This window comes from Rhinopithecus roxellana, chromosome 10 (assembly GCF_007565055.1).
Source record: "Rhinopithecus roxellana isolate Shanxi Qingling chromosome 10, ASM756505v1, whole genome shotgun sequence".
Classification (NCBI taxonomy): Eukaryota; Metazoa; Chordata; class Mammalia; order Primates; family Cercopithecidae; genus Rhinopithecus; species Rhinopithecus roxellana.
Window position 1 is genome coordinate 5532499 of NC_044558.1, and position 23264 is coordinate 5555762.

At 42.7% G+C, this 23264-nt stretch overlaps 1 protein-coding gene across 4 annotated transcripts in view; it reads left to right on the plus strand.

The window, feature by feature from the left end:
* The window catches only part of CRACR2A (calcium release activated channel regulator 2A), a 190042-nt gene that overhangs the window by 86613 nt on the left and 80165 nt on the right, over positions 1 to 23264 (plus strand). For all 4 annotated transcript variants that reach the window (XM_030938599.1, XM_030938597.1, XM_030938598.1 and 1 more), the window contains one exon: positions 7815 to 7895. The gene's annotated coding sequence lies outside the window, so the exon portion shown is untranslated. The remainder of the gene's footprint in view (positions 1 to 7814; positions 7896 to 23264) is intronic.

Here is a 23264-nt window from a genome sequence, read left to right on the forward strand (position 1 = left end):
GAGCACTAGAAAGCGCTGGCCAGTCAGCCACTCTGCGGGGTGGGTGAGGGAAGGGACTAAAAATCCGTGATAATTCAACAAGTGGCTGAGCCACAGGCGAGTAATTAAGTGTGTTCTGAATCCTGCATGGGGTTGTGTTGGAAAGCAGCTCTGCCTGCCGTGATTCAACTTTGTCTTGCTTTAGAATGACACAGTTGATACTGGCAAATCTGTCTTTATCCCTTCCGATAAAAAATAATGTTGGCATTTCACCTGGGTGGGAGTGGGTGAGATTTTCTTCTCTAAGAAGTCAGTTTTGGCTCTAAAATACTCTGGTTAGATTAAATTGTAAGAGGCTCTTGAGCGAGGGTTAGAAGTGGGAATAACACAGGCTTTTTTCCAAAAAGCTCAGGGTGGGGAAACTGGGTCCAGGTCAGGAGGGGAATTCACTCAGCACGCCACAGGTCAATGCAAAGCAGAGCACAAGAGAGAGAATGTTTTGAGGGATTAACGCAGCAGAAAATGTTATAGCATCCAGATCCTGTCGAGACTTGTGGCAGGCACAAAGAGGCTCGTGGTGTACTAAGTACCTTCCATTTTTATTTGTTTTCTTTTGTCTTTTTCTTTTCTTTTCTTTTCTTTTCTTTTTTGAGATAGAGTTTCATTCTTGTTGCCTAGACTGGATTGCAATGGCATGATCTCGGCTCACTGCAACCGCCGTTTCCCGGGTTCAAGTGATTCTCCTGCCTCAGCTTCCCCAGTAACTGGGATTACAGGTGCCCGCCACCATGCCCGGCTAATGTTTTATATTTTTAGTAGAGACGGGGTTTCACCATGTTGGCCAGGCTGGTCTTGAACTCCAGACCTCAGCTGATCCACCTACCTCAGCCTTCCAAAGTGTTGGGATATAGGCGTGACCCACTGCACCTGGCCACCTTCCATTTTTATAAAAAATGTAGGAAATTCATTGGTATGGATGGCAACCGGACCAAGAAAGCGGATATGAGAGAGACAAGTCCATTCACAATCTGCAATTTTTATTTGGATATGGCAGGATGTTTGTTATTTACATGTCTTTTGTCTTGAAAGAGACTATGGTATGGCAGAGGCTGTTTCTAGTATTAAATATCTCAGAAGGAATTTCATTCCAAGATCAAGGAAAGAGTCTGCACGGTTTTGGCTTCTGATGAAAAGCATCTAAAACCAAGTTAAATCAAAGAGAACCCTTAAACAAATCGTCGATTTGGGTGATGCAAAGAAACCTCAGTCAGAGAGCCTCTTTTGGAGCATGAAAGAGAGGAGAGGAACTCTGCAGGGCTCAGCCTTGGAGACTACATTCTGGGATAGGATTTCCTATCTCTGCACACCATTAGAAAGAAATGAAATGGACGGGATCTGGTGGTTTACTTACTATGGATGAGGACAAGAGGAGCCTGAGGCCCAAGGAGGCCAAGTGACTTGCCCGAGGTTAGGACATCAGTGGTGACATGGGGAAATATGCTTTAAAAAAAAAAAAAAAGAAAACCCCAAGTCTTGTTTTCTTTCTGCACCTCTACATTGCCTGTGGGAGGTAAGGGATTCAGGAGAAAGAGCATGGGTTTGAGATGTGCTTGATTGGACTCCAGCCTCCATTTCTTCATCTGCACATAACCGAGGCTGTGTTAGTCATAACATCTGCTGTGTTAATTCCCCCAAAACATTCTCCCTTGGGTGCTCTGCTTTGCTTTAACCTGTGGCCTCCTGAGCAAATTCCCCTCCTGACCTAGTCCCAGTCTCCCCACCCTGAGCTTTTTGGAAAGGAGCCTGTGTTATTCCTACTTTCAACCCTCCCTCAAGGAGTCCAGGAGTTGTTCCTGTCTGCTCAAGTAGGACCTCCAGCTTCTTGTAAACTCTCCTCCAGCCTCACACACTCACTGGCTCACTTGTTCATTCAGATGCTGTTCTGGATGCCAGGGATACAGCTGTGAACCAAAGAGACACCTGCCTTCATGGAGCTTACGCTCCAGACTGGCACTGCACATTAGAAATACATTAGCCACATGTAGAATTTTCCATTTTGGCCAAATTTTTTTAAAAAAGTAAAAGAAACAGATGAAATTCATTGTAATAACATTTTAGTTAACCTAATACATGCAACATATTATCATTTCACCATGAGGTCACTCTAAAAATTATTAACGAGATCTTTTACTCTCCTTTCTTTTGAACTCAGTCTTTGAAATCTCTTTTGCTCTTACATCTCACTTTAGACTGTCCACAGTTCAAGTGCTTACCTTCATATGTGGCTTGTGGCTACTCTATTGGACAGTACAGGTCTATGGCTCGGGATCAAGACTCCGCCATTCCCCCAAGGCATGGAAACTGGGGGCAGAGTGTCCCTGCAAGCCCGGCTGCTTGAGAGAGAATGCTGCCTGCTCCCCAAAGGTGCCTTCGTCTAGGGCCCTCAGTCCCACCCACTGGAATGTGTTGAGCTCATGCAGAAAGAGGGAGGATGCCCACGCCCCCGGGTCCTGACCTAGTCTGTGGGTTCAGGCGAGGGAACAGCAATGTACTGTCCCCCTGTCATTATAATAGTAATAATATAATTAGCACTTAAAGCACTAAGTATGGGTCATACCCTGTGCTAAGCACTTTATACGTGCTGTGTGTCTTATTATCTTCACCACAACTTTATGAGAGAGGTGCTATTATCATCCATGTTTAACACAGGAGAAATCGGCCCTGAGAAGATAGATAACTTCCTGAGGATCACAGGTAGGCAGTGGCAGGGCTGGGACTTGAACCCAGGGCTGTCTGAAACCAAAGCCTGGTGTTCTTAAGACAGAATGAGATCCATCTAGAGTCACATGGGAACTGAGCACGGGATCCTGAGCCTCATCTAAGGCTCTCTTCATCCATTCAAAGGCCACACCAGTGAGTTGGAATGCTTTGGAGATGGAGGTGTCATTGAAGGTGACTAAGTGTCACATGGAGGAGTATCTAGGAGACATCTGGCATCCCTAGGCCCAGGCCACCACAGCTGTCAATCAGGATCTATAACTGCTGGCATGTTCTTATGATAAATAAAATAGCATAATCTTTGAAAGCCATATAATAATGTAGGTGTATTACAAATAAGATATTGACTCATAATTGATAGGCATAAATTACGAAATCCTTTGTATACTCTGCAGCACCATGTAAAAGTGTGCTCTCATCATTTTATGGTTATTGCTGTTGTTACCGCTCAGTTGGTGGTGTGTCCAGGGAGCTTACCCTAGCCCGGATCGCAGTGGTAGTGCCTGCAATATCAAATGGCAACTGAGAGCATAACCTGACTTGAATGTTCTGTCCCCACTGGGTCCCAGCACCTGGAAGTATCTGAGTTTTGCATATGGATATATTGCAGTAAAAGCCCAATGTGCAGACGAGCTAATTAACCAGGTGTTTTCAGCATTTGCCAGCTTGCCCGGTGCTGAAATCAGTCTTCATGTTCAGCGTTGGTGGCCAGCAGCACTCCTGGCTCTTCAGAGCGTTGTTAGAGAGACACTTAGAAACCAGCAGACATGATGGAGGGGGTAGAGGCCCACTCTCAAGTCCCAGGACAGGCAAGAGGCCAGGAAGCCAGCCACCAGCATCTGGAAGAAAAAGCCCACCAACTGCTGCGGGTTTCCTGGGCATTGCTTGTGGCCTTGCTAAATGGGAGTATCCTGAGGAGTATCCAAATCCCATTCACTCTCTAAGCCCAGTTTAAATCCCACTTGCTCCACAGAAACCTTTTCTGACATTTCAGCTGCTGTCCTCTCCCCAGCCTACAGTCCTGTAGCATTGAACACCTGTGCCATCCACTTAGACACTGAAGTGTCCTGCCTTGTACAAAGGGTCTTCCAAAAGTTCATGGAAAATGCATATTATTTAAAAAAATACAAGGATTTCAAAATTGTTTTAGCACCAAAATGAACTCATGCTAACTTGGTATAACATCTGAACAGGATCTTGTTTGATTCAGTAAGAAGGATAAGACATCAGTTTGAAAAGAGCCCCTATCAAAGCAACACAAATTCTGCTAAAATTGAAGCAAAAACAAACATCAAATTTGTAGAGAAGCTCGGGCAGGAGAATTGTGAAATTATTGATGCTTTACAAGAAGTTCATGGGGACGATGCACCAAAGAAATCAGCATTTACAAATGGACAGCTCATTTTAAGAAGGGATGAGATGATATTGAAGACGAAGCCCATAGCAGCAGACCATCCGCATCAATTTGCAAAGAAAAGATTCATTTTGTTTGTGCCCTAACTAAAAAGGACCAATGTTTAACAGAACTAACAATAGCCAACACCATAGACATCTCAACTGGTTTAGCTTACATAATATTGACTGAAAAATTAAACTTGAGCAAACTTTCCACTCAATGGTGACAAAACCTTGTGCCCAGATCAGCTGCAGACAAGAGCAGAGCTTTCAATGGAACTTTCGAACAAGTGGGATCAAGACCCTGAAGGACTTCTTTGAAGAATTGTAACAGGAGGTGAAGCAGGGCTTTTTCGGTATGATCCTGAAAACAAAGCACAATTAAACCAAGAGGTGGAAGTGGTCCAATCAAAGCTAATGTGGACCAGTCAAGAGCAGATGTCATGGCAATGGTCTTTTGGAATGCTCAAGGCATCTTGCATGTTGACTTTCTAGAAAGCCAAAGAACAATAACATCGGCTTATTATGAAAGCGTTTATTATGAGAAAGCCAAAGCATTAGAAGAAAAACACCCCCCTCCCCGCTCCAAAAAAAAAAAAAAAACCTGGGAGAGTTTCACCAGAGAGTCCTCCACCAGGTCAATGCTCCCGCTCATTCTTCTCTTCAGACAAGGGCAATTTCAAGAGAGGCTTGGTGAGAAATCATTAGGCATCCAATTTACAGTCCTGATTTGGCTCCTTCTGACTTCTCTTTGTTTTCTAATCTTAAATATTTAAAGGGCACTCATTTTTCTTCAGTTAATAATGCAAAAAAGACGGCATTGACATGATTACGTTTCCAGGACCCTCATTTCTTTAGGGATGGACTACATGGCTGGTGTCATTGCTTAAAAAAGTGTATCGAGCATGATGGAACTTATGTTGGGAAATCAAGTTTATATTTGTAATTTTCATATTTTAATTCCATTTTTATGAACTTTTTGAAGTCCTCTTTTACTGTTAGCTACATATTTTTGTTTAGTTTAACCTTTACTTTCACATTCCTGGCCTTCTGTGACCTCTCCCAGTGACAATCGTATGTGGACTTGGGACATCTCTGATGACCTATCTGGTTAGTAAACTGTAACTTGTTCCAGACTGGGTTTAAGGGAGCTGTTTCATTATTATAAGTACGTGTGATATTCTTTTATTTATTTATTTATTTTTTCTGAGACGGAGTCTCTGTCACCTAGGCTGGAGTGCAGTGGCCGGATCTCAGCTGACTGCAAGGTCCACCTTCCGGGTTCACGCCATTCTCCTGCCTCAGCCTCCCGAGTAGTTGGGACTACAGGCGCCCGCCACCTCGCCCGGCTAGTTTTTTGTATTTTTCAGTAGAGACGGGGTTTCACCGTGTTAGCCAGGATAGTCTCGATCTGCTGACCTCGTGATCTGCCCGCCTCGGACTCCCAAAGTGCTCGGATTACAGGCTTGAGCCACCGCGTCCGGCGAGACGTGTGATATTCTTCATTAACTTTTCATGTGGCTTTGCAAGCTGTCTAGGCATCCAAAACACACACCCTTTGCGACGCAGGCTGGTCTCTTGTAATCTCAGCCTCCATCTTAGAATAGCTGTCTTACTTACCTTGGCTGTACTCAGTGACAGCGTATTGCTGGGATATTGAGTGAAGGGCCTAGTGCCACAGTCCAGATTAGCTCCCTCTCATACTAGCCACTCACATAATACTCTTTACCTTCCTTTTACTGCAGTTACCATGATTTATATCATATATTCACTCATTTGTTAAAGCCTTGCCCCCAACCCGCTGGGAGACTTATTTGCTTCTTCACTGTATCCCGTGCACCCAGTGCCTGGAACCTGGCAGGGGGTCTGTAAAGACTAGATCAATAAATGCATGAATTAATTAGCATGGTCGCTCTAGGAGATGGCAAGGAGTGGGAGAAGAGAGTCCAGATCTGGGGCTCTGTGGCTTTCTGAATTCCTCAGCTGTAAAGAGAAGTAAGGTCTGCTACAGATGGGCAGTGGAATAATGGAAAATACATTGGCCTAGAAGTCAGGGACCTGAGGGTCAGGCATTCTCCTGCATTTTCTATGTAACTTCAAGAAAGTCTTATAAGGGCTGAAGGAGACGTTTTTGTGAAATTGCTTTGTAAACCGTAAAGTGATATGGTAAGATGTTGTTCATCATCCTCAGATCTGGCTCCTGCCTATTTGTCCAAATGCATTCCTTATTAATTTAATTTAGCTAGGCCAATCTTCTCATTAAAAAGTATGTTTCTCTCCTTAATGCAAAACAATGCATCGTAATAACAAAAATATCAGAAAATTCAGAAGAAAATAAAAATCATTTCTTAAGGTTACCATCTGGAAATAATACTGTTCACATCTTATTTATAGTCTAAACAATTTTTTTCTAAGTGAGTTTCCCAGGTGTCAGCAGTGGGGACAAGACAGGGCAGCTTTCCTCTCCTGTTTTCCCACTGCGCTGGCTTTGCTGAGGGCTGCTGCCTGGGAAAACACCAGAGAGGGAAGTCTCCCCATTTGTTTGCTTCCAGCATCCTGGTAGCCATGCCAGTGGGTCAGGGGACAAGGGTGCTAACAGGTGGCTTAGAGAGGGCGTTACCTTGCTCCAGCACTTTTGATTATCTAAAAGTGCTTATTTGGTCTACATATTTTTATTTGTCTCTGGAAATAACTGGCCACTGGAATATAAGCGCCACAAGGACAATACCTTGCTGGATTTGCCTGTTGCTGCCTTTGGCACCTAACAAAAGTGCCTGCACAGAGTGAATATTCACTGAACAAAATGAATGAACACAAGCGCTGTGTTACCTCATATAGGATAGGAAACACCTGATGAATATTTGCCTCCCATGAATTGTGCATATGAGAGGCACAGAGGCCAGATTCCTTGGTGATATACATCTGGACTTCCAGGTCTAGCTGTGGTTTGAGCTTTGGCATTATACAATAGATAATCCCAGTCCCCTTTTTGTAACCACTATCGCTCCCTTGAGTCATTTCAAGCACGTTCTCAGACTGTGCTACTTAACGTGGCCAAAGCATTCTGTAAAATTGCTTTCCAGGTTCAGTCATAACACTCCCAAACTGTCCTGTGCAAGGAAGCCCATCCTCTCCCTGTCCCAAAGCCTGTCCCTCCTCCATTGTCTTTCAGCTTTCCCTCCTTATGTAGCCCCTAGGCTTTCTTGTACATCCTACTGCATTTCTTTCTTAGGGAGGGCAGTGATTCTTGCCACATGCTTACATTGCTGTCTTCAAAGGTGAGCTCCTATGGCGTAGACAGCATCTATGGACTTGGATGGAAAGAATTTCAAGAGCACTTGCTTGGAGCTGGAGCTCTGTGGAGGGCAGTGTCCAATTAATCCTGAGGCTACGCCCTTCTCATGCACAAGGGTCTGCTCCCATCAAGCTGGACATAACCTCTGGATTCAGGGTCACTAAGCAGACTTATCACTGCTGTTCCTTCATCTTCCCTCCTCTTCTCCAAAACCTGGAAGAGGATGAGTTAGGCCTGTTTTCTTCCAGAACACTGCAATGCGGTAGGAGGGATGTTTCCCCTGTTTTTCCAGAATTCCTATAAAGTCACTTCTGTTGTAACCCTCAATGGAAAACAAGGTGTGATGCATCTCTTGTGTATTTCCCAGGTGGAATGCAAGTCACCAGTGGCCAAAGTACCCTCCAGGTGTGAAGAGTTGCAGGTCCTCTGAGGAGCCAGGAGCTGCAAGGTGAGTGAGCGAACAAAAGACGACAGGCTGCAGAGTACTAGATCTGCCCCCACCCCAGACCCCAACTCCAGGCCCTGCCTTGTTAGCACTATTGTAGCTGTTTTTTAATATTCATGAGGATCAGCAGCGGGACCTTAGATTTGGGAAACAGAGTTCATCAGCCTTCTTGAGGACAGTTTTAAAAATACTAGATGACAGAGGGGCTATTCCACCTTGTTGGGGTATCACTTAAGTTCATTTAAGGGAGGCCTCTGGGAGAGAGGGTTCGTCACTTTGCCCAGTTCTTTTACATGTGGGCACAAGGGTCTGGAACCTTTATTAGCCTCTCTCTGCAAAGAGCCACTCCTCAGCCACTGGTCCCTCACAGAGCCAGTTCCACTGTGGAGCCTGTCCAATCCTGATTTCCCTCTTGTCTAGCCTCCCTTGGCAATGAGGAGGGTGTGTTTGCATTGGTGTATAGCATCACTGTTCACTTTCACATCTGCCGTCTCATTTGAGCCACTTCCCGTGGGATAGTGATAGAGTAATAGTTTGGATATTTGTCACTGCCCAAATCTCATGTTGAATTGTAATCCCTGGTTTTGGAGGTGGGCCTGGTGGGAGGTGATTGGCTGATGGGGGTGAATCCTCATGAATGGCTTAGCACCATCGCTCATGGCTTGGTGCTGTATTTACCATAGTGAGTGAGTTCTCATGATATCTGGTCATTTAAAAGTGTGTGGCACCTCACCCCCAACTGTCTCTCTCTCTCTGTTGCTCCTGCTTTGCCATGTGACGTACAAGCTCCTGCTTCACCTTCTGCCGTGAGTAAGAGCTCCCTGGGGCCTCCCCAGTAGCCAAGCAGATGTTGGCACCATGCTTGCATAGCCTGCAGAACCATACATCAATTAAACTTGTTTTCTTCTTAAATTATCCAGTCTCAGATATTTCTTTATAGCAATGCAAGAATGACCTAATACAGATAGGCAGGAAGGAAACTGTTATCCCACTTTAAAAAACAAAAGAAATGGCCAACTTCCCAAGGTCACAGGGTGGCAAAGTTCGCACTTGAACTTTATTTTTGATGCCTGAACCTTTCTATGGTACTATGTTCCTGCTAGCCTCTTGACAGATGGGGTTGAGACAGGACAAGAATAGGGAAGGGAGAGGGAATGAAGACTAAAGGTTTGATGAGGAAATAATTGGGAACTGTTGGGGTTATCTCTGCAGGCTAGATTCATTGTTGTCTTTGTTTTTCTCTCATTTTCTACCAGCCACTAAAATCCATTAGAATAATGTGCTATCCAAACTCGTAGTGATTCATACAAGACTATGGCTTGGAGAAAATATCAAAATTTAGCCCTTTGGATGGCCTTTTACTCCACCTCAGTATAACATCTTGTAAGTTAAACTCTAATCCTGAATTTGTTACCAAGAGTGGGGTGCCACTGTAATAAATCCCTGAAAATGTGGATGTGGCTATGGAATGGGTAATAGGTAGAGGCTGGAAGAATTTTGAGGTACATGCTAGAAAAAGCCTACATTGCCATGAACTGACTTTTAAAGGTGGTTCTGGTGAAGGCTCAGAAGGAGAAGAGAAGAGCTGTAGAGAAGGCCTCAAGCTTAAACAAGACGTAAGTCATCCTGCATTGGTAGGAATATGCATGATAAAAGCCTTTCTGATGAGGTCTCAGATGAAAATGAAGAACATGTTATTAGACACTAGAGGAAAGGCCAGCCTTGTTATAAAGTGGCAAAGAACTTGGCTGAGTTGTGCTTACATCAGTCCTTTGTAGAAGGTAGAACCTCAGAGTGATGAAATTGGATATTTGACTGAGGAAATATCTAAGCAAAGTTTAAAGGAGTGGCCTAGTTTCTCTTGACTGCTTATAGTAAAATTTGAGAGGAGGACTATGACTTAAGATGAAATTGCGAGTCAAAAGCAGAGAACGTAAAGATTTGGAACATTCTCAGCCTATCCCTTTAGAGATGGGAACACCTGTCATGCCCCTGTCCCATCACTGTATTTTGGAAGTACGTAACCTGTTTGATTTCACAGGTTCACAGCTGGTGAGGAATTTGTCTTAGAATGAATGATACCGAGTCTCAGCCATATCTGATTTACGTGATATTTACATGAGATTTTGGACTTTCTGTCTTTGAGTTTATGCTAGAACGAGTGGAGACTTTTGAGGCTGTTGGAATGGAATGAGTGTATTTTGCATGTGAGAAGGACATGAGCTGGGAAAATCAGGGTTGGAATGCTATGGACTGAATAACTGTGTCACTTTAAAACTCATTATGTTGAAACTTAACCTCCCAAGTGGATGAGAGTAGGAAATGGGGCCTTTGAGGACTCTAATGGGATTAGTGCCCTGATAAAAGAGGCCCTAATAAACTTCCTATTTTTTTTTTTTTTTTTGAGGTGGAGCCTCACTCTGTCGCCAGGCTGGAGTGCAGTGGCACAATCTTGGCTCACTGCAACCTCCGCCTCCCGGGTTCAAGTGATTCTCCTGCCTTAGCCTCCCAAGTAGCTGGGATTACAGGCATGCATCACCATGCCCAGCTAATTTTTGTATTTTTAGTAGAGTCGGAATTTCACCATGTTGGCCAGGATGGTCTGGATCTCTTGACCTCGTGATCCACCCGCCTTGGCCTCCCAAAGTGCTGGGATTACAGGCGTGAGCCATTGCGCGCGGCCAACTTCCCATCTTCCTTACCATGTGAGAACAGTGTGAGAAGTTGCAGTCTGCAGCTCAGAAGAGGGCCCTCACCAGAACCCAACCATGCTGGCACCTGATCTCAGACTTCCAGCCTCCAGAACTGGGAGAAATAAATGTCTATTGTTTATAGGCCATCCAGTCTATATTTTGTTATATCAGCTGGAATAGAGTGAGATATTAAATACCCATATGACTTAGCACAGACAAACGGAAAGGGCATGCCAGATGACTGAGCTGTATATTGGAAGATGCCAAGGCACAAAAGAGCTGAGAGAACAGGAAATAATTTGGAAGGAAGTGAATGTGGTAGTAGAAGAGGGCGATTACTCTAAAGAAGTAGTAGTGGTCCCTTGTGTTTAAGATTGATACTGTGAATAGTGCCTGATATAAATGATGAATGGATGGGTGCTGACGAGTTGATGGGTGCAGCACACCAACATGGCATAAGTATACATATGTAACAAACCTGCACGTTATGCACATGTACCCTAGAACTTAAAGTATAATAAAAAAAAAAAAAAAAAAAAAAGATTGATACTGAAAACAGTGGGGAGGCATGATCAGGTCTCATTTTAGACAGATCTTCCTAGCAGTCTTCTTAGGGCTTTGCTTAACCTTTTTCTGGAAAGCAGTTTAGTAGTACACATTAGAAGCCTTTAAAATGTGCACGCAAAATACCTCTGGTTCAATCATGTTATAAATCTGGGAACGATAATAATAACAACCACCTACCATGTAGTCCATATTGTATCAGGTATTTTCTTTTTCTTTTTTTTTTTTTTGAGACAGAGTCTCGCTCTGTCGCCCAAACTGGAGTGCAGTGGCCGGATCTCAGCTCACTGCGAGCTCCGCCTTTCGGGTTCACGCCATTCTCCTGCCTCAGCTTCCCGAGTAGCTGGGACTATAGGTGCTCGCCACCTCGCCCGGCTAGTTTTTTGTATTTTTTTAGTAGAGACGGGGTTTCACCGTGTTAGCCAGGATGGTCTCGATCTCCTGACCTTGTGATCCGCCCGTCTCGGCCCCCCAAAGTGCTGGGATTACAGGCTTGAGCCACCGCGCCCAGCCTGTATCAGGTATTTTCGATATGCCGGGTGCATTATTTTTGTTTAATCCTTACAACAATTCTGCAAGTAAGAATCATTAGCCTCATTTTACAAATAAAGAAACCAAGGTTTTATTTACTTTTTAACTTTTTTTTTGAGACAGAGTCTCACTCTGTCACCCAGGCCAGAGCGCAGTGGCACAATCTTGGCTCGCTGCAACCTCTGCCTCCCGGGTTGAAGTGATTCTCCTACCTCAGGCTTCCGAGTAACTGAAATTACAGGCTTGCACCACCATGCCCGGCTAATTTTGTAGTTTTAGTAGAGACAGGGTTTCACCATGTTGACCAGGCTGTCCGCGAACTCCTGACCTCAAGTGATCTACCCACCTCAGCCTTCCAAAGTGCTGGGATTATCGGCGTAAGCCACTGCGCCCGGCCGGAAACTGAGGTTGTAAAGAGTCAGGCCGACTTAAGATTAAATTCATGCTCTGTCATTAATTAGCTGTTTTCCTGCAATAAATTACTTAACTTTTTCTGAAACAGCTTCCTGTGGTGCTGCTGTAAAGAATAATGCAAAGCAGATTTAAATAAAAGCTCCTCTTTATTGGATTATCCACTCATTGGGATTATCTCTACCATAGCTGACTTTCATTTTCTCAAACATTTGAGAGAAGCTTTGGCTTCAAAAATTAAGTAAAATGAGTCAGAATTGTATGGTGTAGAAAATGACTGGAGAGTAATTTTATTTTGGGGGACCACCCTGAGAATTGTTTGTGCCTACAGTTTTTATTGCGCACACACACGTGGCTCGTCTCACCTCGTCTACCTCTGCTGTTTGTGTGTTGTCCCCTGCTAGACTGTCAGTGCATTGCGAAAGACCATAGTTGTAAATATATCTCTGTATCTCCCACAGCAGCTCCCTGGTTCAGTGCCTTCCACATAGCTGGAGAAATTGCAACAATTTTTCCAGAAAGAGTTGGAACATCGTAATCCAAGAGAAAGAGAGGCATTGAGAATAGAGAGCTAAGAGTTAAGGGCATAGGAGCAGACACAGAAAACATAGATATTTAGGTCTGGAGACTTGAAAGGGAAGGTTTGGAACTAAGGGAATCTGGGAGAATGTATCGCCTAATAAATATACAAAATGTCGTCATTAATGTTGGGTCAAGAGAATTATCTTAGATTGGGCTTCCAGAAAACCAACCCTGAGAGGAAGATTCATATTCAGGTGATTTATTAAGAAAATGCTCCCAGGAGAACCTGATAAGGGATGGGGAAGCAGGATGGGGGAGAGGAGGAAGCCACACAGAGTGAGATCTCAGCAAAGTTCCAGCCTCTGTCCCCACAAAAGTGTTCCAGAGTGTAAATCACAACTCAGAGTTTGTCCCCACTGGAGGCAAGAGTACTGGGCTTTCCTAATTCCACGCCCATCAGTCTTTGGATAAGGGTTCTTTAGAGGGGTGGGGGAAACTTCCAGGCACTTCTGGCTCTGTCCGTGTGGACCAAGTGGGTCAGTAGCTCAGGGGTCCACCTTCTAAGAGTTACAGGTTCAGAGAGTTAGAAGCAAAAGCACACAGATGCTGAGGGAGGATCCACAAAAAGTATTCAAGGGTGTCTGAGTGGAGCATCGATAACACCACCTTGATAACACATCTGCAGCCCTGACTTTGTCCAGGTACACCACACTGATCTGCTTCTAAAATTCATCGTCATGTGCAGCTTCCTTATCTATAAAGTGGGGATAGTGTTACTTTACTTGCCTGTATTACAGCATCATTGCAAAAACAAAACAAAAGGAGATCTGGTATACATAGAATTGTAGAGACAACGATAAGAAACGCAGGATACGATAAGAAAGGCAGGTGTTATTATTATATCTCTCTCTTTCTTCCAGGCGCAGGGGATACATGAGCAATTTGTCCTCTTCAGGCTCTTGTCTTGCAGGCATCAGCACTGACAGCCTTTTAAAAAAGCTTGTTCATGGGAAGAAAGCAGACACTTCTTTAATGTTGATAAATTTTGCAGCAGTTTCTTTAATATATACCAGACACCTTGAAATACATCTAATTAACCACCAGCTACCATGCTGTAGCTATGTTTGGCTTTGATGTTCTTATTGGCTTCAGCAAGGAAATATTGGAAAGCTAATCATAATAGGACTTACTTCTTATAAAATGCTTTTTATCTTCAAAGTGGTTTACAACCACTAATTATTGAAGGAATTAGGGTGAACAGCAACCATCTCACAGAGACCTCAGATCATTATCAAGGCTTTTAATGTATCTTATAACAGAGCAAGAGAAGTGTGAAGGGGGCTATTTAATAATAGTTGTCCACACCTGGAAGAGTTATTTTACAGAGGTAGGAGACAGCTGTTCCCTGTCTCCCTTGAGGCTAGAACAAGAAAATTGGACCTAATTTGAGGAGCAGGGATGCTGGATGGAGCATGGCAGAAGTTACAGCAGGCTGCAGAATGGAAAGACTGCCTGTTTCAAAGGCAGTCAAATGCACCTCCATCCACCTGCCCCTTTATGTGGTTGGTGGGGTATATTCACCTTCTTGATGGCCTGGGGTAGGGAAGATCACCCCAGGAAGTCCTGTCCAGCTGGGGGAGTCAAGGGTAGATTTTGGGGCCTCCTGGTTGTTTGTCTCCATGTAATTTTGTTTTGTTTTGTTTGTTTGTTTGCTTTTTATTCGTTCATTTTGTTAGAATATAATCTGGGGTGGAGGAAGCCAATTTGATTCCAATAATAATAATAGTAGCTGACAGGCTGGTTGCGGTGGCTCATGCCTGTAATCCCAGCACTTTGGGAGGCTGAGGCAGGTGGACCACTTGAGGTCAGGAGTTCAAGACCCACCTGGCCAACATGGTAAAGCCCCATCTCTGCTAAAAATAATAAAAAAATTAGCTGGGCTTGGTGGCACACACCTGTAATCACAGCTACTTGGGAAACTGAGGCAGGAGACTTGCTTGAATCCAGGAGCCAGAAGTTGCTGTGAGCTGAGATCATGCCACTGCACTTCAGCCTGGACAACAGAGTGAGACTCCCTCTCTAAATAAATAAGTGATAGCTGACACACGTAAGTTGCTACCCTGGCCCTTCATTTTACAGATGAGGAAAATGAAGTTCAGAGAGCGTAAGAAATTTGCCAGAGTCATACCGCTAACTCAGGCACTCTGGCCTTGGAATTTATGTTCTTATCCACCAAGGCAAGAGGCCTATCAGAGAAGGGGTGGTATTTGTCCAAAGGCCCCTGACTTTACTATGTGTCAAAGAAATAAATAATACTCTCATATGGAACAGGGACAAGTCTCATTTCTGGCTGGGTTTGGCTCCTGTGCTAAGTGCTTTTCTCCTGAGCAGGGGGTGGTGAGAGGAGCCCAGTGAGACGCAGCTCAGCATCTCTGTTCCTCACCATCAGGGTGCTTGCATCTGCCTTGTCTCCTGCTCCCACTCGAGGGCCTGCCCTGGTCATGGGGTGTGTAGAAGAGGCACAGGCATGAAGAACTGGTGACCCCCCTGTGAAACTCTGCCTTTCCCCACCAACCACTAAGACGTTTAATAATGGGTCCTGCCCTATACGTTTAGGGTTGAGGGGATACGTTCTAAAGTGGTATCAGCTACTAACACCTGTGCAAAAAGTACTAGGGATGCAGCTTCCCTTTTCCAGAAACATCAGCCACTCAATCTCTTTCTTGGTGAGAGCCAATAGATTGTTGGTAGGTTGAAATTGGTCACAGTGGGAATATTGACACCACAGAAATAGGCAGATGCTACAAATCAGGGCTGCCCCCCACACCAACCTGGAAAATTGGTTGTTAAATATTGCAGTGTCTTTTCTTCTGACACCAAATGTGTATCCTATAAGTCAATTCAATTCTGACATTATCCAGAGTTAGCGCAGACCCCACAGTTTAAGGGGTCTGTCCCACAAGACTGCACCCACATCAGATACTAATCCCCAGTCCTCCTGCCTCTCTGCAGTTTGAAGAGACCCACCTACCTCTTTGCCTTTATCAGACATCGTCAGCTCCGAGTTGATCACTGGGGCTTCAGGGTACTGCTGCATATGGAGGATCCCTCCTGCTGAAGCCTGGGTGAATAAAGAGATGTGAATGGGTCCTGGAGATGCTTTTTGGCCTTTCCGTTTCCTAACTCTGTGCTGCAGGAGAGATTCAAGGGAAATCTGGATGACTTAGTGGCTGCTTTCAGGTTTGCCACTGGTGTGGTGTGGAGAGACCAGCTGTTCTATGTCTCTCCTGAGCCCAGATTAAGGGGAAAATTAGCTTAGAACCCTTAGAAGGGATTTAAGTTTGATCTACGAACTTTCTGATTGCAGCAGTTACTAAGCTGCTAGAATTACCTTGGATATCTGGGAAATCCTCCTGGAAATATTTAAGGACTGGATAATTCCCATCTGTTTATAAAGGCTTTTATGGAACCATTCTGGAGGGAGGAGAGTGGCCTGGAAACTCTCACAGAGTCAGGCAGATAAAAAGTATTTTCTCTTTTCTCCTTGTGGTGGTCTTTTCCCTTTGCCTTTAGAATACACTCCACCATTTCCTCCTTTATGGATGTACTTACTGTCTGTTGGTCTAATGGAAAATCTTTGAGACAAAAAGCTATGTCTAGCCCTGAGATTAAGGCATCCTTGGGCTTCCTCCAAATGGGAGACAGCCGAGCTCATGCAGGGCTTCCACTTTATTTGGAAATTAAAATAGAAGCACTTCTGCTGTTTTGTTTTCCGCGGCTCTTGAGAAAGCCACAGATGCTCAGCAAAGACTGCAGGTCTAGCCAGGGGACACAGGGTAAGAGAGAAGAGGCTGAAGTCATGTTAGGTCAGTGGTCTTCACAAGGGGCTCTGCCTGCTTCTTTATTTGTAGGGTTTATTTAGCTCCCTCCACAAACAGACTGAAAGTTTTCACAGGGAAATTGCTTAATTTTCAGCCATTTCTTCCTTGCTGGAGTTTAATGTAAAAGGCAGAATCAGGCTCCTGGGATAAATACAATGGACTGGACTAGATTTGCAAGGCCTGGGAGACAGAAGAAGGTTCTGACCCTTTTCTTTTTCTTTTCCTTTTTTTGAGATGGAGTCTCGCTCTGTCGCCTCAGCTGGAGTGCAGTGGTGGGATCTCGGCTCACTGCAAGCTCCGCCTCCTGGGTTCACGCCATTCTCCTGTGTCAGCCTCCCAAGTAGCTGGGACTACAGGTGCATGCCACCACACCCAGCTAATTTGTTGTTTTATTAGTAGAGACAGGGTTTCACCATGTTAGCCAGGATGGTCTCGATCTCCTGACCTTGTGATCCACCCACCTTGGGCTCCCGAAGTGCTGGGACCACAGGCGTGAGCCACCGTGCCCGGCCCTTTTTTTTTTTTAATAGATGTGTGGAGCTATTGACGTATAATAAACTGCATTATATGTAAAGTGTACCATTTGTCAGTTTTAATATATATTTGTATATATGTATATATGCGTGTGTATGAATAAATAAATAAGTCCAGGAAACTATCATGGAATCATGTATCATATTCATGAACTTAAGGTAGCAGACATATCCACACCCCCCAAAATTTCCTCTTACCCCTTGGTAATCCCTCCTTCTCACTCCTGCCTACTCTCACTTCTTTTCTGCTAACAAATGTTTTCATTTTTTAGAATTTTATATAAATGAAATCATGTAGTATGTGCCTTTTTTGTCTGACTTCTGTCACTCACATGGTTATTTTGAGATTTCTTCATTGTGTTGCTTAGGATCAACAGTTCATTCCCTTTAATTAAAACTGGCATTTCATAATTTGTTTATCCATTTACCTGTCCATGAACATTTGGGTCATTGTTTTTGGCTATTACAAATAAAAGTGCTATGAACAGTCATGTACAAGTCTTTGTATGTACACATGCTTTTCTTCTCTTGAGTAAATAGGACTAGGATGGCTGGATCATATGGGAAACATTTGTTTGACTTTCTAAGAAACTGTCAAATGTTTTCCAAAGGAGTGGTACTGCTTTACATTTTTACTAGTAATATATGAGAGTTCCAGGTGCTCCACATCTTTGCCAAGAGTTGGTACAGTCAATCTTTGTCATGTTAGCCATTCCAATAGGTGTGTAGTGGCATTTCATTGTGGTTTTCAGTTGCATGTCTCTTATAACTAATGAGGGTGAACATCTTTTTATGTAGTTGTTTGATATCCCTGGATCTTGTTTGGTGAAGCACCTGTTCAAATGTTTTGCCCATTTTATTTATTTTTATTTTTATTTATTTATTTATTTTTTTTTTTGAGATGGAGTCTCCCTCTGTCGCCCAGACTGGAGTGCAGTGGTGTGATCTCCGCTCACTGCAAGCTCTGCCTCCCGGGTTCACGCCATTCTCCTGCCTCAGCCTCCCGAGTAGCTGGGACCACAGGCGCCCGCCACCTCGCCCGGCTAATTTTTTTGTGTTTTTAGTAGAGACGGGGTTTCACTGTGTTCGCCAGGATGGTCTACATCTCCTTACCTCGTGATCCGCCCGCCTCGGCCTCCCCAAGTGCTGGGATTACAGGCGTGAGCCACCGTGCCCGGGTTTGCCCATTTTAAAAAGTGGGTTGTTTTCTTATGAATGAGTTTTGAAAGTTCTTTATACGTTCTAGATAAAAACCCCGTATTAGATATGTGTTTTGTAAATACTTTGTCTCAGTCTGTGGCTTGCTTTTCGTTCACTTAAATTACAGCTTTCAAAGAGCAGATGTTTCCAATTTTGATGAAGACGAATTTGTCATATTTTTTTCAAATGAATTGCACTTTTGTTATTATACCCAAGAAACTTTTGCCTAAGCTAAGGTCACAAAGATGTTTTGCTTCTTGAAGTTTTATGTTTATAGGTTTTACATTTAGGTCTATGATACATTGTAAGGTATTTTTTGTATATGGTACAAGGTGTGAATTAAAATTCTCTTTGCTGCCGGGCGCGGTGACTTGTGCCTGTAATCCCAGCACTTTGGGAGGCCAAAGCGGGTGGATCATGAAGTCAGGACATCAAGACCATCCTGGCTACAGTGAAACCCCATCTCTACTAAAAATATAAAAAATTAGCTGGGCCTGGTGGCAGGCGCCAGTAGTCCCAGGTACTCGGGAGGCTGAGGCAGGAGAATGGCGTAACCTGGGAAGTGGAGCTTGCAGTAAGCCAGAGATCGCACCAATGCGCTCCAACCTGAGCAAGACTCCGTCTCAAAACAAAAAACAAACAAACAAAAAAACTCTTTTTGCAAATGGATATTCAGTTGTTTCAGTATCATTTGTTGGAAAAAACTGTGCTTTATCCTCTGAATTGCCTTGCATCTTTGCCAAAAATCATTTATATACATGGGTCTATTTTTGGCTTCTCTGATGTATGTTCTGTTCCATTTATCTGTTTGGGTGTCTTTATGCCAGTATCGCTGTCTTGGCTACTGTAGCTTTATAATAAGTCTTGAAATCAGGTAGTGTTTGTCTTCCAATTTTGTTCTTCTTTTTTAAAGTTGTTTTGGCTATTCTAGGTTTTTCTCATTTTTGTGTGAATTTTAGATCAGGTTATCAATTTCTACAAATAAGCCTGGTGGGATTTTGACTGGAATTGAGATGAATCTATTGGACTTAGGAAGAAATGACATCTTAATGATATTGAGTCTCTCAATCCCATGAACATGGCATATCTCTCCATTTGTTTTAGGTCTTCTTTGTATTCTCATTGATATTTTATAGCTTTCAGTGTATAAGTATTACACATCCTTTGTCAGATATATTCATATCTCATATTTTTATACCATTGCAAATGGTATTTTTATTTCAGTTTTAACTTTTTATTGCTAGTATAGATAAATACAGCTGATTATCATACACTGAGTGTGTGTCCTGCAACCTTGTCAAATTCACTTATTAGTTATGGTAGCTTTTTGTGAATGTAGTCAGTTTTTTTTTTTTTTTTTTTTTGAGGCGAGTTTCGCTCTGTCGCCCAGGCTGGAGTGCAGTGGCTGGATCTCAGCTCACTGCAAGCTCCACCTCCTGGGTTCACGCCATTCTCCTGCCTCAGCCTCCCGAATAGCTGGGACTACAGGCGCCCGCCACCTCGCCCGGCTAGTTTTTTGTATTTTTTTTTTTTTTAGTAGAGACGGGGTTTCACCATGTTAACCAGGATGGTCTCGATCTCCTGACCTCGTGATCCGCCCGTCTCGGCCGGCCTCCCAAAGTGCTGGGATTACAGGCTTGAGCCACCGCGCCCGGCCCAGATTTTTTTATATAAGCACTCCTGCTATCTGGGAATAAAGATAATTTAACGTCTTCCTTTCCAATCTGAATGTATTTTATTTCTTTTTCTTGCTCCATTGAACTAGCTAACATCTCCAACACAATGTTGAATAGAAGTGGTAAGAACAGACATTCTTGTCTTTTTCTTGACCCCAGGGGCAAAACATTTGGTCTTTCACCCTTAAGTGTGGTGTCAGCTGTTATTGTTTCTGTAGATGCCCATTTTCATGTTGGGCCAGTTCCTTCCTGTTCCTAGTTCTCTTAGTTTTTCTCAGGAGTAGATTTTGTCAGATGCTGTTTCTGTATCTATTGAGATGATCAAAAGGTTTATCTTTCAAAATTTGTCAATGTGGTGAATTACATTATTGATTTTTAAATGTTAAACCATTCTTGCCTTTCTCAGATAAACCCTGGTTGGTCAGGATTATCATCTTTTTATATGGCGTTGAACTCAATCTGTTACAATTTCCTAAAGAATGTTTACATCAGTGTTCATAAGGGATATTGGCCTATTTTTTTCTGTAAGTATCTTTGTTCAGTTTTGGTATCAGGGTAATGCTAGCCTCATATAATATGGTAGGAAGCATTTCCTACTCTTCAATTTTCTGAAAGAGTCTGTGTAGAATTGGTATTACTCATTCTTTAAATATTTGATAGAATTCATCAATTTAGCTATGCGGACCTGAAGTTTTCTTGTGGGAAGATTTTTTGTTTAACTATCAGGTCAATTTCTTTAGCAGATAGAGAATTATTCATGTAATCTGTCTCTCCTTGAGTGAGCTTTGGTATTTAGTGTTTTTCAAGAAATTGGTTCATCTAATCTAAATTGTCAAATTTGTTGGCATAAAGTTATTCATAATATTCTCTTATTAGCCTTTTAATATCTATAGTATCTGTAATGATATCACCTCACATTGCTGATATTGTAATTTATGTCTTCTCTCTTTCTTGATCTTCTCAAGGAGCCAGCTGGTAGTTTTGTTGATTTTCTCCACTGCTTTTCTGTTTTCTATTTCATTTTTTCTTTTCTGATCCTTAGTATTTTTTTCTCCCTACTTTGGGTTTAATTTGCATTTATTTTTCTTGTTTCTTAAGGTAAAATCTGAGGTCATTGATTTGAGCCCTTTCTTCTTTCTAAGTATACATGATTAGTGCTATCAATTTTTTCTTAGTACTGCTTTAGCAGTATCCCACAAAATTTGACATATTGTGATTTTTTTCCATTTAGTTCACTATACTTTTTCATTTCTCCTTTCCTGTTGTTTTTTCTTTCGCCCATGGGTTGTTTAGAAGTGTGTTACTCTCTTTCCAAATACTTGGACATTTTCCAGCGGTCTCTCTGTTATTGATTTCTAATGTAATTCCACTGTGGTCAGAGTACATACTTTGTACAAATTGAATCCTTTTAAATTCATTAAGACTGATTTTATGCCCCAGAATATGGATTATCTTGGTCAGTATTCCATGCGTATTTGAAAAGTATATTTAGCTGTCATTGGGTGGAATGTTCTATAAATGTCAATTAAGTCAAGATGGTTAATAGTGTTGTTCAAGTCATCTGTATCCTTATAGATTTCTGTCAACTTGTTTTATAAATTATTGAGAAAGAAAGTTATTGAAATCTTTGGATATCATTATGACTTTGCTGTTTTTCCTTGCAGTTCAATCAGTTTTTGCTTTGTGTATTTCGAAGCTCTGCTATTAGGCACATAAATGTTTAGCATTATTGTAGCATATTGATGACCTTTTATCGATATGAAATGACTTTTTAATTCCCATTAATATTCTTCCTTCTGCAATCCATTTTGCCTGATATTAATATGCAATATTCTCTTAACTAATGTTAATGTGTTATATCTTTTTCCAGCCTTTTACTTTTAACTGTTTGTGTCTTTATGTGTAAAACACATTTCTCGTTGGGTTTCCTCAGCATAGGTAGTCTACCGAACTGTGCCTGTGTTTCCTAAAAACTCTTTAGACAATAAGACAGGGCAAACTTGGGGCTCATTTTGTTTCTTTCCTATCTCTCAGGAACAGAGCTTGAACTAGAGTAAGATGAGTGAAGCCCCTATGATAAAAAAAAAATTTAAGACAGAAATCACTGTCAGATGCACAATTTTGCAAGTGAAAGACTCCTTAGATTTTTGTACCCTAAGCAGCTGACTCTTGGGAAGGTACTAATTCTCAGGGTTGTGTAAGTTCAGGGTTAGGTCCTGAGAGTAAATGTCTTTTTAAATCCTGTTCTGTAGGGGCTTCACTCAGCTCAGTATAGTCCTGCCCCTGCTTAAGGATTACCATCCTTCATTCCTGATGTCTAGTGTCTTGAAAACCATTTTTAAAGTTATCTTCTCTCTGGATTTTTGGTTATTTCAATTGGGAGGGTAAATCCAGCCTCTGATACTACGTCTTTTCTGGAAACAGAAGTCTAGACTTACTCATTATAAGATAAAATTTCCACGTATAGAGCTACCTGCCTGAAATAAAAATGCTTGCAGGCCCTCCTCTGAAGACTCCAGCAAAAGTTTGGTGTTCCTTCACACAATGGTCAGTGAGTACCTACTATGTACCATATTCTAGGCTAGAAACTGGCCGTAAAATCAGATAAGACATGTTGCCTGTCTGCTGGTTGTTCATAGCTGATTTCTCTAGAACTACTAGTTGACTCTTTCATGTTATGCATCACCTGTTAACAGGTGGGCAGAGGTAGAGGGAAAGTGGTCTAGGGAAGATAGAAAGCCAGCAAGCATCAGATCTGGAACTAAGAAATCCTCTCTACTATTTCTCAGGCCCAGAGTGACTTGAGGGCTCACTTAAGGTCACACAGTTATTTAATAGTAGTTGATTGCTACAGAGTTTATTTAGGGCTCAATCTAAAACATTTTCCCCCACTATCAGTCACCATTATTGAAATCCCACCATTAGAGACTCTCAGAGACTCATTCATTAAGGGCAGGGACCATGTCCTACTCACTATGTCACCTAACACTATTTCTCAGTGTTAGCTCAGAGCTTTCAGCATAGTAATCAGTAGATGGAAATGAATGAATGAATGAATGAATGAATGAATGAATTAAAGACGTTCCCATTAAAATGATGAATATGCCTCTGGGAGGTGATTTAGATCAGTTGGGGATGAGTACACTGTTAAGAGCAAGCCCGCAACTGGGTCTCAGGAAGGCAATGTAGTGTAGCAGAAGAGGTCTCTGACTGTGCTAGACTTTGATCCAAATTAACCTCTCCAAAATTCAGTTTCCTCATCTGTATGATGGGAATCCTAATTATACTTACCGTATGGGAGGATGTCAGGTTCAATAGGATGAAGTATGGTAGGGGCCTGGCAAGAGAAAGCACTCAAGGA